Source organism: Alligator sinensis, unplaced genomic scaffold (genome assembly GCF_000455745.1).
Source record: "Alligator sinensis unplaced genomic scaffold, ASM45574v1 scaffold277_1, whole genome shotgun sequence".
In the NCBI taxonomy this organism is placed as follows: domain Eukaryota; kingdom Metazoa; phylum Chordata; order Crocodylia; family Alligatoridae; genus Alligator; species Alligator sinensis.
The window spans coordinates 3,848,371-3,864,181 of NW_005841899.1; the positions used below are offsets into that span (position 1 = coordinate 3,848,371).

Genomic DNA, 15,811 nt, shown 5'->3' on the forward strand with positions numbered 1-15,811 from the left:
GACACAGCTTTAGGGGCTGATAGCTCCTGCTGCTGCTAATTAGAGAAATGGAATGTATTGGAATGAACAGTCACTTAGAGAGTATTTTGTCTCATATTTTTCACATTTAATTACACCAACTTATTTTAATCTCCAGTAAAGAATGCTTATGCTTTAGAGTAATATCGCTTGAGATTTTAATGTATACACCAGTTTAAAAAAAAAAAAAATTAGCTCTAGTAAATATGAACTAATAAACCTCAGCCAGTGAGATATTAGTTTTATACGTACCAACTGTAATAACTGTGGTTTAATGGCGCTCACTTCAATTAACTTTTTAAACAAGGCATTTTCTATTCGTTGCACTTATGAATTTGAACTACACAGGTACCTGTCTTTGCATATTTAATTACCCATTAGAAGAAAATGAGAGACTTACTGAGAGACCAGTGCTTTGCAAGTCAGACAAAGGGGAAAAAAAACATCTAAAGAACACGCCTGGGGAGTACTGGGTATCCAACTGTCTTTGTAATAGCAATCTATCGTCTCTTTCTAAATTTCTTCTCTTTTTCTCCTATGGCATTTAAAAGCCAGCATTCTGTATGGGAGCATTAGAACTACACTATTTGCTGACAGGTTCATCAGCTCCTGTTTCTTGCAGACTTGCTAGTGTTTTGATTTTAAAACAAGGTGTGGTTTGAGGTTAGATTTTGAAAAGGGAATGGGCCATTCCAGAATGTTAATCCAATCTCTCACATTGACTCACTGTCCCGCTAGTCTTGGGTAAATCCATGATCTTTGAGCCTCAGTTCTTTTCCTCTATAAATTGGGAGTAAATCCAGACTGTTCTGAGGATCGTAACTAGATAATCTGGGGTTGGAGGAATAGATTTCTACATATTTCTCTCCTGTCATCACAAAAGTCTTCCTCACACTAATAATCATTTTTTAATCTGCCATCACTGCAATTCACAACACAAGGGGTATTATAAGTGTGCGTATTAACAGTTGGAAGTAACCCTGCCTTATAAGAGTTGTTGTACTCTCAGGTAGCAGGGGGAACTCAGGATTGGATGTGGAAAATTATCCTCGACACCCCATGTGGTTGGTTATTTATGATGCTGTTCTTAGATATTAGACTCAAACTGATTTTATATTTTTGTCAGCTGATCACTTCAGTGATTTTCTGGATTTTACTATAAACTTAGGTCAGCAGCAGTGAATACGTAAATAACCTTATTTAAGTTATTATTTGTTTTCTTTATTCCTTACCTTTGGGGCTAGTCAAACTGTAGGAAAAACTTCTGATTCAGATAGATACTAATGAATAAAAGTGCTGGATTTGTTTTGCTGATTGGTGTGCTCATGTTGTGTTATGGATGCATGTCTGGACCAACTGCCAGCAGTCATAAAAAGGCAATAAATCTCAAGTTTCACAAATTTTAGCAGATAATTATTTTTCTAAAGGCTTATAGATCCATAAAGAAGTAGGATTGGAAGGATCTTCAAATGGTCATCTTGTCGAAACACCTGCTCAAGGCAGGATTTTCCCTATCTAAATCATCTCATTCAAGTGTTTGTCTAAACTAATCTTAAAATATTCCAAGGATAGAGATTCCACAACCTCTCTGGGTACTCGGTTCCAATGTTTAACTACCCTTAGAGTGAGAGTTTTTTCTACTACTCAACCTAGATTTCCCTTGTTCCAATTTAAGACTATTACTCCTTGTCCTATCCCATAGTTTCATAGATGGCAGAGTCAGAAGGGACCTGAGCAGATCATCAAGTCCGACCCCTGCCATGGGTAGGAAAGAATGCTGGGGTCAGATGACCCCGGCAAGGTGTCTGTCTAGCCTCATTTTGAAGACGCCCAGGGTAGGAGCAAGCACCACTTCCCTTGGAAGTTGGTTCCAGATCCCAGAAGCCCTGACTGTGGAGTAGCGCCTCCTGATGTCTAGCTTGAATCTACTCTTGGTAAACTTATGGCCATTATTACTTGTTACTCCCGGTAGTGCTCAGGGGAACAGGGACTCTTCCATTGCCTGCTGATCCCCTTGGCCAGTTTATAGATGGTCACCAGATCCCCTCTCAGCCTTCTCTTGTGGAGGCTGAACAGGTTCAGGTCCTGTAGCCTTTCCTCATAGGGCCTGCCCTGCTGCCCCCTGATCATGCGAGTGGCCCTCCTCTGGACCCTCTCCATGTTGTCCACATCCCTCCTGAAGTGCGGCGCCCACAACTGGATACAGTACTCCAACTGCAGTCTGACCAACGTCAGATAGAGGGAGAGGATCACCTCCTTGGACCTGCTCGTGATGCGTCTGTGGATGCATGACAAGGTGCGGTTAGCCTTCTTGACTGCGTCCCCACATTGGTGGCTCATCTCTATCTTGGAGTCTATAATGACTCTAAGACCTTTTTCTGCTTCTGTGCTGATGAGAAGAGAGTTCCCCAGTCTGTAGGTATGCTGCTGGTTCTTTCTCCCTTGGTGCAGTACCCTGCACTTGTCAGTATTGAATCCCATCTTATTCTCATCTGCCCACCCCTGTAACCTGTCCAGATCCAATTGCAGCCTTTCCCTCCCTTCTAGTGTGCCCACTTCTCTCCACATCTTAGTGTCATAAGCAAATTTGAACAAGGTGCTTTTCACTCCCTCGTCCAAGTTGCTGATGACGATATTGAACAGTGCAGGCCCAAGGACTGAGCCTTGGGGAACCCCACAGCCCACATCACCCCAGGTCGAAAATGGCCCATCCACCACCACTCTCTGGGTGTGGCCATCCAGCCAATTGGCAACCCATCTGACTGTGTAGGCATTGACACCACAATCTCCTAATTGTTTTTAATGAGAATGGGGTGAGAGACAGTGTCGAAGGCCTTCCTAAAGTCCAGAAAGACTATGTTCACTGCGACACCTGCATCCCAAGATTTTGTGACCTGGTCATAGAAGGCCACCAGGTTGGTCTGACAGGACCTGCCTCTAATGAACCCATGCTGGTTGCCCCTAAGCATACACTCCCCTGCTTGCCCCTTGCAGATGTGCACCTGGATAATTTTCTCAAAGGGCTTCCCCAGGACCAAGGTAAGACTAACAGGCCTATAATTTCCTGGGTCCTCCTTCCTCCCTTTTTTGAAAATGGGGACCATATTGGCCCTTTTCCAGTGCTCTGGCACCTTGTTAGAGCACCACGAGTGCTTGTAAAGCTGTGCTAGGGTCCCACAATGACCTCTGCTAATTCCCTCAGCCCTCTGGAGATTGTCAGGACCTGCTGATTTGAACACGTCTAGTTCCACCAGAAGTTTCCTGACTAGGTCCTTACTGACCCTGGGCCTGGCTGCACCTGCCCTGGATCCGTCTGGGATCCTGGTGGGTGGGAAGACCCAGTCCCTGCTTTGAAAAATGGAGGCAAAGAAATTGTTAAAGAGATTAGCTTTGTCATCTGGTGCGACCACCAAATTCCCAAATGTGTCCCGCAGAGGCCCCACATTGCCCAGTACCTTCTTTTTACCCGCTTTGTATTTAAAAAAGGACTTCTTGTTATCTTTGATCCGGGTCACTAGTCCCAGCTCCATTGCCGCTTTAGCCTTCCTAACAGCCCTCCTACAATCTTGAGCAACGGAGGTATAATCCTCCTTGGTGATGCCCCCCACTTCCATTGGGTGTATGCCTCCTTTTTAGCTTTGAGATGTTCCTGGATGCTTTTGGTGAGCCATGGGGGCTTTTGTGCACTCTTGCCCCCTTTGATCCATGTTGGGATTGCCACCCTTTGGGCTTGGAGAATCGTCTCCTTCAGGAATGGCAACTTTTCTTGGACTCCCAACAGCCCACCCCTCCGGGACCTCAGTGCCTCCCTGACTAGTCTCCTTAGCTCAATGAAATCCTGCCTCCTGAAGTCCAGGGCTGCTGCCTTGCTGCAGGCCTTTGCCACCCTGCGCTGGATGGTGAATTCCAGTAGGCGATGATCATTATCACCAAGGTGATCGAGCACCCACAGTCCCCTCATCAGGTCATCTCTTGTGGCCAGGACCAGGTCTAACAAGGCATTTCCCCTGGTGGGACTGTGTACCTCCTGGGTTAGATGGAGGTCCTGTAACATAGCTAGTAACCTACGTGAGCAGTCAGACCTGGCTGACTGCTCTTCCCACCAAATGTCCAGATAGTTTAGGTCACCCATGATGACCACATCCCTTGACTTAACTGCCTCCATGAGCTGACCTGAGAATTCCCAGTCTAGCTCTTCTCCCTGGTTGGGTGGTCTGTAGTAGACCCCCACCATTAAGTCACTTTGCCCCTGACCCCCTTGTATTCTGACCCAGAGCACTTCAATCTGCCCCTTCTCTGACCCAGTGCTGCTCGTTGAGGATGTGAATTGTTCTTTGACATAGAGCACCACACCCCTACCTTTCCTCCCTGTTCTATCCCTCCTGTACAGCCTATAGGCCTTGATGTTCACTGCCCAGTCATGCATTGGATTCCACCACGTTTCAGTGAGCCCCACTATGTCTGGGTTTGTGTTAGCTAGCAGGAGGGCAAATTCCTCCTGCTTGTTCCCCATACTATAAGCATTAGTGTATAGGCATTTAAGGCCTCCTGAAGGTATATGCACCGCCTCCCTAATCCCAGGACTATCCAGGTCTCTTACCTGGGTATTTCTTGTGCTCATCATAAGTCTTGGCTGGGCTGTTCTTGTGAGCAACACTTGGTTTGGTGTTCTGAGGCTTCCTCCGACCTCATCATCCCCTTCCCCCAACGAGCCTAGTTTAAAGCCCACCGGAGGAGATCAGCCAACCTGAAAGAGAACACACGCTTACCTTTGGGGGAGAGGTGAAGCCCATCCCACCTGAGCACATCTCTTGTCTTGAAGTATGATCCAAGAAGCCGAAGCCCGTCTTGAGACATCATTCCTGAAGGCGCAAGCTGACCTCTGTGATGCAGGTCTCATGGCGTCGTCCATGCCCGCCCACTGGAAGGACAGATGAGAAGACCACGTGTGCCCCTGTCTCCTTCAGCTTGGCCCCCAGAGCATGGTAGTCCTTTATCAGATGATCTGGGCTTCTCCTGGCTGCATCGTTAGTGCCCACATGAATTAGTACCATGGGGTAGTAATCATTGGGCCGGATAATGGCCAGGATCATCTCCGTCACATCCTGAATCCTCACTCCGGGTAGACGGGAGACCTTGCATGTCAAGGGATCCTAACAACAGATGGGACCCTCTGTACCTCTGTGGATGGAATCACCTATGACAAGCACTCGGCGTCTCTTCTTCTGGGTCAGCTTGCCTCCTTCAGTCTGTTCAGTGTGTGGAGCAGCCTCCTCTCCAGAGGTTTCCTCCTCTCCTTCCTCCTCCTCCAGTGTTGCCAGGGCCTCATACCTGTTCTCCAGCTGGACTAGGAGAACTGGTAGAGTACCACCGCGAGCAGCCCTGGCTCTGGAGGGAACCTTCTGCCATTCTGCTTGGAGGGCATCTCCCCAGGTGCTTCTCCCTTTGGTCCTTGGCCCTGCAGGGAAAGGAAATACCCATCAATTTTGTCCTCTGCTTCTCTGATCCCCCTCAGCCTGCTAACCTCCTCCTGGAGCTCCCTCACCCGTGCCTCCAAGGCCCTAAGATGGGCACCTGCAGGACAGGTGTGGGGGCCCCCATTCCCTGCCCGCCCTGGTCCCACTGGGCATCCCCTGCAGGCCAGGGGGCAGGGTGACACCAGCTTCCCCATAGGCTCCATCTGGGTGGAGGCCTCAGAGGAGCCCCAGGAAGGCGGTGCCCCCAAGCAGGGGCCCTAGCAGCACTCTGCGTCGACACCATTTTTTTTTTTTTGGGTGTGCAGTGCCGTATCCTTACCCTTGCTGAAGATTTCTGCCTGGCCCTTCCTGCTTGCCCACCTGCGCAAACACTGGTCCACTGTGCCAGCTCCCTCTGCCCTGCTTACCTTTTCCTATGACCCTGAAAAATCTGTGGCAGAAGATCCCGTGTACTCCTGCCCATGAACTGGCCTGTGAACTGCCTGGAAACTGCTCCTGTTGGCAGTCCCTGATCACTGGCTCCCTGGTCGCCTGGGTTATCCCCTTTTATACCCTCCTGGGCCTGGCCTGGGCTGATTCAGGCCCAGGCAGCTATCCCACAGCAATCACAATCAGTAATCAATGCTCACTCACTCACTCACTCCCAGTTTCTCAGAGCACACACCCACCAAACAGACACACACTCAGCTGAACCAAGCTTCAGGCAGCTGGATCACTTGCCTTTCCTGGGTAGGATCTAGTGCCTGGCCTGGCTTCTCACCTCCTTCCGCCCTCCTCTTGCCTCCAGCAACTGCCTGTGGCCACAGACTATTAGCATTCATTTTATAAGCCCGTTTCCTTTCAAGACTAATATCAAATATCCCCTCAGTCATCCTTTCTCTAAATTTAAATAATCCTAGTTCTTCCAGCCTTTTCTTGTAAATCACCTTTCCTACACCTCTATGCATTTCTTGAGTTATTCAATATTTTCCCTTAGTTGTTATTCTCTTGTCTAACCTGGGATTTAGGCAACCAGCCATAAAACCCAAATAATGAATAATGAACAGCAAACCATCAAAAGTAACGATCTGTTGAAAAATCGGAATTCTCTCATAAAAATTCTAAACTTCTCTGATTAAAACCCCAAAATCTGTGTTTTCCCATGATTAAAATGAAACACTGCTGTAAGTATAGGTATCAGTTGAACACAATGCTTTATTGATATATTTACAACTTTAAGGCAAGTTGGAAGCCTGCCAGTGCTTCAATTATTATAATAAAATAAATTCTAAATAACTAGAAATGTTGGTGTTCGATTTTGGGGTTTTTATCATGGAAAATCAGAGTTCTCCCTGCCCCCTTAGCTCACCAGGACAGAGGTCCAGCTATGATTGTCCCCTTCCACTGCTTTGTGGCACTGAGCTGCCCTGGTATGCCAGTTCCCTGCCCATGCAGTTGCCGCTCACTCCCAAGCCACAGCTCCCCAGCCTTGCTAGTGCCCCTCATTCCAGACCCACAGCCCTGCTGGTGCCCCTCACTCCCCACCCACAGCCCCCTAGCCCTGCTGGTGCCCCTCACTGACAACCCACAGTCTCCTGTTTCCCCAAGCCCTGCTGGAGGGGCCCCCCACCTGTCAAGGCTACAGGGCCAGGGACCCAGGTCTGCAGCTCCCTGGCCCCCTAGCAGCACCCAAGCCCCTGGCTGCTACCTATGGGAGGCAGTGGCTGCTGCAGCAGAGTGAAGCTTGGAGCTCAGCTTCCCCCTTCCCCATGGGCTGCACGGCTGAAGCAAAACCCGTGGGGGACAGCTGCACGTTTGGGGCTCCCTGCCCTGCTGCCCTGCCCCCAGGGGCCTCCATGGCCCAGTGGGCAGGACTTGGCATGGCAGAGCAAGGGGAGGAGGCTTGGTACCACCACTGACACCAGCAGGGGTGGTGGGCAGGGTTGTGCCCCTTGCTGCTGCCAGGTGGGCAGGAGGCAACTTGCCACGGTGTTGCAGGGCTTTCAGCAGCAGCAGTGAGCCTCCCACCCTGGTTTACCCTGCCGTGCCAGGTGCCACCCATTGGGCTGTGGAAGCTCTGGGGGGGAGGACAGCAGGACAGGGAGCCCTGAGCCTGCAGCGGGCAACCTACATCTTCCCCCGCCCTGTGCAGAAATCTGGGAGATGCATGTCTCCCCCGCCAGGAGTGCACACAGTAGCAGGAAGCCATCCCCACATACCATCCCTTGGGCAAGCCCCCATGGTTTTGTCTGACTCCCTGCCCAGTCCCTGCAGCCAGCCATTCCAGCTCCAGGCCCCAAGCCCCACACACCACCCTGACTGGGTAGCAGCCCCAGCCCTGCCCAACTCCCTCCTTCACTATGGGGGCCTCAATTCCCACCCCCACACCCCAGACTTACCTGTGGGGAACTGTAGGAGCTGCTGTCATGCTGCCTGGCTGCCATGTGCATGTGTATGCATGGATGTGAACATGGTACCTCCTGCCTGATCATCACTCTCCTCCTACTCCCCTAGCCCCTTGCAGGCTGGAACTCTGTCAGCCTGCAAGAGGAAACCTGCCAAAAGAGAAATTCTAGGTTTTTCTCCTTAAAATGAGAAAATCTGGGTTTTACCATGTTTTTCCATGGCAAATGGAAAACCCAGATCCCTGGTGATGTTGCACAGCACTCTGTAATATAACACGTTAATATGGTAATACTGTCCTTCAAAAATATTTCATGTCATTAGGCTTTAATTCAGGAAAGCATTAAAATCTGTACACAAAGCAATTAAGCATGTGTTTAAGTAATTACCTTACTAAGGATGCTTTCCAAATTCAGAGTCTTAATGAATTAAATGGAAGAAACTCTAGTTTGAAATTGAATGAAGTCAAAATAGAAAATAGGTATTAGTTATTAACCAAGAAAAAATATTATTTTTCTTACAGACACAAGTAACACCTCACAGAAAAGAAATTCTCATGAATGTTGAACAAACTGTGATTGGTCAGGGTCAGCATCCAAATCAAAAAAGCAGACAATGGGCTTGCATTGTACATCCATTCCCCCTTTACTGTATTAGAATAGAGGTTGAAGATTGCTGCAGCTATGGTTCCCAATTTGCTGTAGACCCAGTCATGTCACATTGGTTATGAAAGCCACATTGCCATAGTTCAGGTTTTAAATGTCATTGAGGTTCTGCATGGACTTTTAATGTAACAAAAGAAGAGACTCGTTACAGCTCTACTGAGTCAAACAGCTGCCTCCTCTTGTACTCTGCACACCCACGGTAGAAAGTAAAATGGATTTGAAAACATTCAAAATGAAAATCTTGTCTGGAAGGTCTCTGTTGGAGGGGTTTAATTTATTTTAACCAACTCCATGCCAACCAGCATCTTTTTACAATCAGAATAAATCTACTTACTGTCTTTTAGAACTCTATTATTTGGGGGGAAAAGTTTCTAGTTTAATTTTTGGTGGTGTTCATAATTCAAAAATACATTATTATTTCTTAGTATCTGGCTGTTCAAACACATTTGCTACAATTTATCCCATGATGTAGGGACATTAGCATGAGATGAGCTTACAGCAGAGATTAATTTAAACTATTGTGATAAAACTGAGTAGCATCAGGTTGTCCTCAGGGTTCCAGTCAACTGCTACAGTGATCAGTTTGGTTGTTCTAATATAATAAGCTGGTATTGACTTCTCTTGAGGTGAACATCAAGATTTACTGAATTGAAAGCTAAAATATTGACTGAAGCAAAGCTAGGGTCAATACCTACCTTGAGGAGCAATAAATTTGAATCACTGAAATATGAAGTCTCTAGGATTTTCAGAATTGCTGATTACTTGCAACTTCGGTTGAAGCCAGGTAAAGCTACAGGTGATCCATGGCAATTTGAGTCCTTTTTTTCTCTCAAGCACAGCCATGGATTTCTTTTAACCAGTCAAATTATCTTGTTTCCATAAGTGATCTGATAGGGTGGCATTGTTCACCACCTGATTCTGAGGTGCACATAGTAAATCATGTCATGATTATTTTCAAAAACTCGTGGACTAAGCTAACAACAAACTTTGTATTTGTCCTGGGACAAGTTGTGCCTGTATTTGTCCCAGAACAGAAAAGTCTTGGGATTGGTATGCACACACATTGTCCATTGTGAGCAGTTGAATGTACTGCTATGTTTCTGCCATTATTTCAATGTTGCAGTCTCAGGACAGCAGTTCAGAGGCACCTCACAATGTCCCAGGACAAATAGTTAGCACTTTTTATCCCGTTTTTATCCCAGGGTTTGTCTCCTGACAAGCAATGTGGACATCTGAGGGTGGAAACAGATGTCGCTTTTCTTCACTTTTTGAAGCAAACAGATGTCTATACCCCTTGTCATTTCACAGATACTCAAAAGTTATGGCTGTCACATAGGTGGTATCAGTTTGTGTCCATAATTAGCAGCAGATGTCTGTTTACTTTGTGGCATGAGAGTGCCAGTAGCACAGAGCTGCTCACACTCTCCAGCCAGCTACTCCAGAGGCTTGAGGGACCTTTTTACTCAAATTGCTAATTGCTCAAATCAGGAGTGAGATGTACATAAAGTATATGCAGAGTTTATTCACTTATAGTTTCATAGATGGTAGGGTCGGAAGGGACCTGAGCAGATCATCAAGTCGGACCCCCTGCCATGGGCAGGAAAGGATGCTGGGGTCAACCGACCCCAGCTAGGTGATTATCTTCCCTTGGAAGTTGGTTCCAGATCCTAGCCACCCTGACTGTGAAGTAGTGCCTCTTGATATCTAGCCTGAATCTACTCCGTCAACTTATGGCTATTATTCCTTGTTACTCCTGGTAGTGCTTGGGGGAGCAGAGACCCTCCCATTGCCTGCTGGTCCCCCTTGGCAAGTTTATAGATAGCCACCAGATCACCTCTGAGCCTTCTCTTGTGGAGGCTGAACAGGTTCAGGCCCCATAGCCTCTCCTCGTAGGGCCTGCCCTGCTGCCCCCTGATCATGCGGGTGGCCCTCCTCTTGACCCTCTCAGTGCTGTCCACATCCCTCCTGAAGTGCAGTGCCCAGAACTGGACACAGTACTCCAACTGTGGCCTGACCAGCATCACATAGAGGGGGAGGATCACCTCCTTGGACCTGCTCATGATGCATCTGTGGATGCATCCTTATATCAAGCAGAAGGATACAAAATGGATTTTTCAAGTTGCTTACAGGACAAGACTAACATGGTTATATTTTACTATTATTACACTCTATGCTAACATCAGCTACATTAGTTCAGTTCATGCTACAACCTGATCCTGCATACCCCAGCAATTCCCACATAGGATTGGGCCTTCAAGCCCTGGGGCTGCCTGCCCAGATTTCCTCACTTACAAAGACAAGCTCCTGAGATCTCCAGGGAGTGTCTTTGAAAATTGGTAAACCCTGACTTCCCTGACTTAGAGGTGCCCCAGAGATCCCAGGGACAGGAAAAGAGCTGCCTCAGAGATCCCAGAAGGGCACTCATAGGGATTGAGGGGCATAATCATACATGGGAATTGCCAAAATGTGCCGGACTCGAGCCCTCAAGCCTCAAGAGAACACATTGCCTGTTGTCCCACAGCATCAATGGGCAAGTGTGTTTCACTTAATGAAGTAGATCAGCTCTGCCTGGACACATCCAGGTCTAATTCATTTAATAGAATCATTGAAATTTACAGTTGGAAGGGACCTCAGGAGGTCATCTAGTCCAACCCCCTACTCAAAGCAGGACCATCCCCAATTATACCATTCCAGCCAGGCCTTTGTTGAACCGGACCTTCAAAACCTCAAAGGATAGATATTCCCTCACCTCCCTAGGTAACCTGTTCCAGGGCTACACCACCCTCTTGGTGAGAAAGTTCTTCCTAATATCTAACCTAACCTTCCCTTGCTATAACTTGAGACCATTGCTCCTTTTTCTGTTATGTGCACCAATGAGAACAGTCTAGCTTCATCCTCTTTGGAACCACCCTTCAGGTAGTTAAAGGCTGCTATCAAATCCCCTCTTAATCTTCTCTTCTGCAGTCTTATTAAAGTCATCTCCCTCACCCTCTCCTCAAAAGTCATGTGCCCCAGCCCCCAAACCATTTTTCTTGCCCTGTGCTGGACTCTCTCCAACTTGTGCACATCCTTTCTATAGTGGGGGGCCAAAACTGGACACTACTCCAGATGTGGCCTCACCAGTGCAGAATTGAGTGGAATAATCACTTCTCTCAGCCTGCTGGCAACACTTCTACTAATGCAGCCCAGTATGCTGTTAGCCTTCTTGGCAACAAGGGCACACTGCTGACTCATATCCTTTTACTGTAAACCCCCAGTCCTTTCTGCCGATCTGCTGCTTAGACAGTCAGTCTCCAGGCTGTAGCAGTGCATGGAAGTCTTCTGTTGGGAAGGACTTTGCACTTTTCCTTATTGAACCTCATGAGATTTCTTGTGGCCTGGTCCTCTAATTTATGTAGTTCACTATGAATCCTAGCTCTACCCTCCCATGTATCTACTGCTTCCCCCAGTGTGGTGTCATCCATTAATTTGCTGAGGGTGCAATCCATCTGATCTTCCATATCATTAATGAAGATATTGAACAAAACCAGGCCCAGGTCTAACCCCTGGGGCACTCCACTTGATACCAGCTGCCAACAAGACACTGAGTCATTAATCACTACCTCTTGAGCCCAACAATCCAGCCAGCTTTCAATCCACCTTACAGTCAACTCATCCAACCCAAACTGCCTCAGCTTGCTTGCAAGAATGCTGTAGGAGATGATATCAAAAGCCTTGCTAAAGTTGAGGTATATCATGCCCACTGCTTTCGCTGCATCTACAGAGCCAGTCATCTCATCATAGAAGGCAATCTGCTTGGTCAGGCATGACTTGCCCTTGGTAAATCCATGCTGACTATTCTTAATCACCTTCTCCAAGTGCTTGGAAATGGATTCTTTGACGATCTGCTCCATGATTTTTCTGGCAACATTTATTACTAGTCTGAAAGACTGCATTTTGCCCTGGGATACAGTAGCTTTTCCCGGAACAAAGGTAATATTGGTTTGTAGCAAGTGTTTTTTTTCTAGTTTCTTAAAGTTTCTTAAAGTAAAGGAAGCAAAATGATTAATAATGTTTTTAGTTAACTCTTAATAAAGGCTTACTTCTGCTTTCATATACACTTATGAAGCTTGCACTGAAGTGAGTGAAAGTCATCTCATATTTTTAGGGCAAAATTTAGTTTTTACTATATTAGTTCTGCTTTTTAAAAGAGAGACCTTTTCACTTTCTGTCCTTTTATTCATTCAGGGCTAAGTTGTTTACGTATCATGTGCTTAGTTTAGGGTTCAGTTCACAAAAGCATCCAATATTTCATTTGTTTATCTAAAGTCAGTCCGCACCATTCTTCTCAGTTACAATTTCAACTTCATAGAATTTTCTCAAGATTTATAGTGGCTTCTACTTCTAATGGGCCATAATGACCCTGGGGACACACTTGCTCCCTCAAAGTCAATAGCAATATTCCCATTGACTTCAATGAGGCATGATTTCATCTCTTGTAGTATCCTGGCACTTCCAAATGCAAATGGTAACTGAGGAAAATAGTTAAATAAATACTTCAGAAATTTCAAAAGGATTTGGTTTGGATTTGTTTCTAGAAAAGGATAAAGGTTAATTGGTTCTGCATGAGGCCATCCTGACCTCTCAGACTCCAAGGCTAGGGCGAGATGTTCAATAAGCCTGAGCCTGAATTGATTCAATCTTTTCAGGTTAGTCTAACCTGCAAAGCTTGAAGCAATTTGGAGGTGGATAGACATTTCTTTTTCATTCCAGAAATGCAGACACATGCCTGCAGTGGCTCAGGCTAGAAGCTGGGGGGCACTAAAGCAGCCCTCCCTTCCCTTCCATAGTGCTGAGCTGAGTGGGGGCGGGGAGACAGGGGGCATGGCCAGGTCCAGGCAGGACCTATCCTGATTAGGGAAGGGTGTAAACCCCCACCCTGCCTGCATTGTCCCAGGCTTTTCCCAGCTCGCTGCTCAAGGGGCAGGACTACTGCCATACCTCAGCCTGAGGCTAGCACACTGAGGCAAAGGCAGGGTGTACAGTGCATGCATCTCTAGATGATACTGAGCTTTTAAATCTCCCTCTCCCTGTCTGCAAACATGACAGGGCTGCAAACCACAGTGTTTTTCAGCCCATCAGCAAAACAAAAGCCACTCTCATTTCTTCAAGCTCTTCTTAAACAGCTTGTTCCAAGGAGGGACATTACTAGCTGACCTGTTGATTAGCTCCAAAAAGCCCTAAGCGGACACTGTTCTGTCTGCCTTTGTCTGCCTGTCTCAGTGAAATTGGAGACACACCGATTCCTCTCAGCATTAACTAACATACCACATGCCTAGAGTTGTTGGGGCTGGGGTCCATGCTGTGGGAGGTGGGAGAGAGTGGGGAATCCCTTCTTGAGCAGCGAGGGAAGCCAGGCAGACCTAGCTGTGCCTGCAGTCTCCCCCAGAGGTTTGGCTAGGGAGGAGAAGGGCAGAGCCATCCTGTTCTTTGTAGCAGAGAGAACAGGCTAGCCCCAGCTCAGCCCAGCCCAGCCCAGGGCTGCAAAGCATCTGAGATACTGGGCGACTGGTTAAACTTAAACCAGGAAGGGGTCTGGAACAGACATTGCAAAAACTGGTTTGATCCAAATCAGTTAAATCTGTTACTACATTAAACCAGTTTGAGCCATTTTGAAACTGGTTTATGTGCACTGAACTTATGTTCTGTTGCAGGTTTAAATCAGTTTCTGATCACTTAAACCAGTTTTTGTGTAATGTCTGTCCCTAGCCCAAATGTCAGCAGGGACCAACCCCTTTCTACCACTGAAGGAATGCAAAATGTCATTATGGACTGAGGAATCAAGCCCGTGAATCTAAACGAAAGTTTACAAGAAAAAAAAAAGTAATTGCAAACCTTGATGAGGCTTTTACTTCAATATGCTGTCAATATTTAAAAAGTACATAGGGGGAAAGACAGACGTAGGCATCTGTTAATTCTCTTTGTTCTCCTCTTTGAGGTAGTGATATGAGGGGGTGTTCTGAGAAAAAATGGTGCATCTGTGTTGTACCATTATGCTTCTGGGATGTCACATGTATATTATCTGTGCTTGCATAGATTCAGAGAACTCTGGGAATTCAGCAAATTATTTTAAATAAGGTAACTATTTTCTGTGTATAAGCTGTGTACTTTAGCACATTGAGTGGTGGGTGCTGGACCACAGGCTTTATTATCTGCTGTGTATAGTGCTTCAGAGAGCACACAGTAAACAAGCTCAGTGACAGCCAGCAGCAGAAGGATACAAAAAGTATCAAGGCAAAGTCTCTTGAGAATCTGGAATCAAAAGTTAATCCCCTTGATCTTCTTAAATAACAGAACTATAAGTGAAGGATGTGAACTGGGGCATTCTTGCTGATGCAGAGAAAACAACCAGCTTTGATTAAAAATAGCTGATAAATAGCAAGAAGACAGAAATTTGCAAATGACCTTAGTCCATAAAGAAATAGATGAAGATTGAGGCCAAGTCACCACCCACCTATAAGGCCAGAATCAAAGCTACAAATTTGATCCTGTAAATAGATGAATGCATGCAGATCTGTACGCAACAGCATTGATGTCAATCTTCCTTTTCTTGTTAGGATCTGAACCTTTAACCAGGTATAATGTCCAGGGCTGCCCCACAATTTTGGGGGGCCCCTGCAAGGCATAGCTTTGGGGACCCTGATGCAAAGAAGGCATCGGTAGGGGAGGGGGGGGAGGGGGAGGGTGGCAAGCACAGAGGTGGATTAAAGTGTACTGGGGCCCTGGGCAAGCACAAAATTGGAGGCCCCCTCCCCATGGGAGCTGGGCATCAGGGGGGAGAGGGGCCTCTTCCCCTCCTAGTGCTGGCAGGGGAGGCTGGGTGGACCCTGCCAAGATGGGGGGCACATGTCCACCACTTCTCCCTTCTCCCCACCTCCGTTATGGTCAAATGTACACATACACATGGCAGACAAGGTTCTTTGGGTAAATCTGATACCTTTTATTAGGCAAACAAAATAATTGGAAACATTTTTTCTAGCAAGCTTTTGGGTTTAAAAATCCTTGATCAGGCTGAGGAAGCATCCATGGTTGGTGTGTGCTCTTCCTGGATGGAACAAATAGTAAAGAAGCCAGAGGATGGTCTGCATGCAAGCTGGTCAGTGAAAATATAAATTGAGGAGTCAGTGGGTGAGAGAAGCAGTGGGGGAAAGCCAGTGGGTTTCATGGAATCAATCCTTAAACCGCTTGTTACCAAAAGAGTGAGTTTTGTCCAAGACACTACAGACTTTC

The 15,811-nt window shown here is 46.8% G+C and overlaps 1 protein-coding gene across 1 annotated transcript in view; it reads left to right on the forward strand.

Annotated features, from left to right (window-relative positions):
* The window catches only part of THSD7B (thrombospondin type 1 domain containing 7B), a 685,311-nt gene that overhangs the window by 575,380 nt on the left and 94,120 nt on the right, over positions 1-15,811 (forward strand). The window lies entirely within an intron of this gene.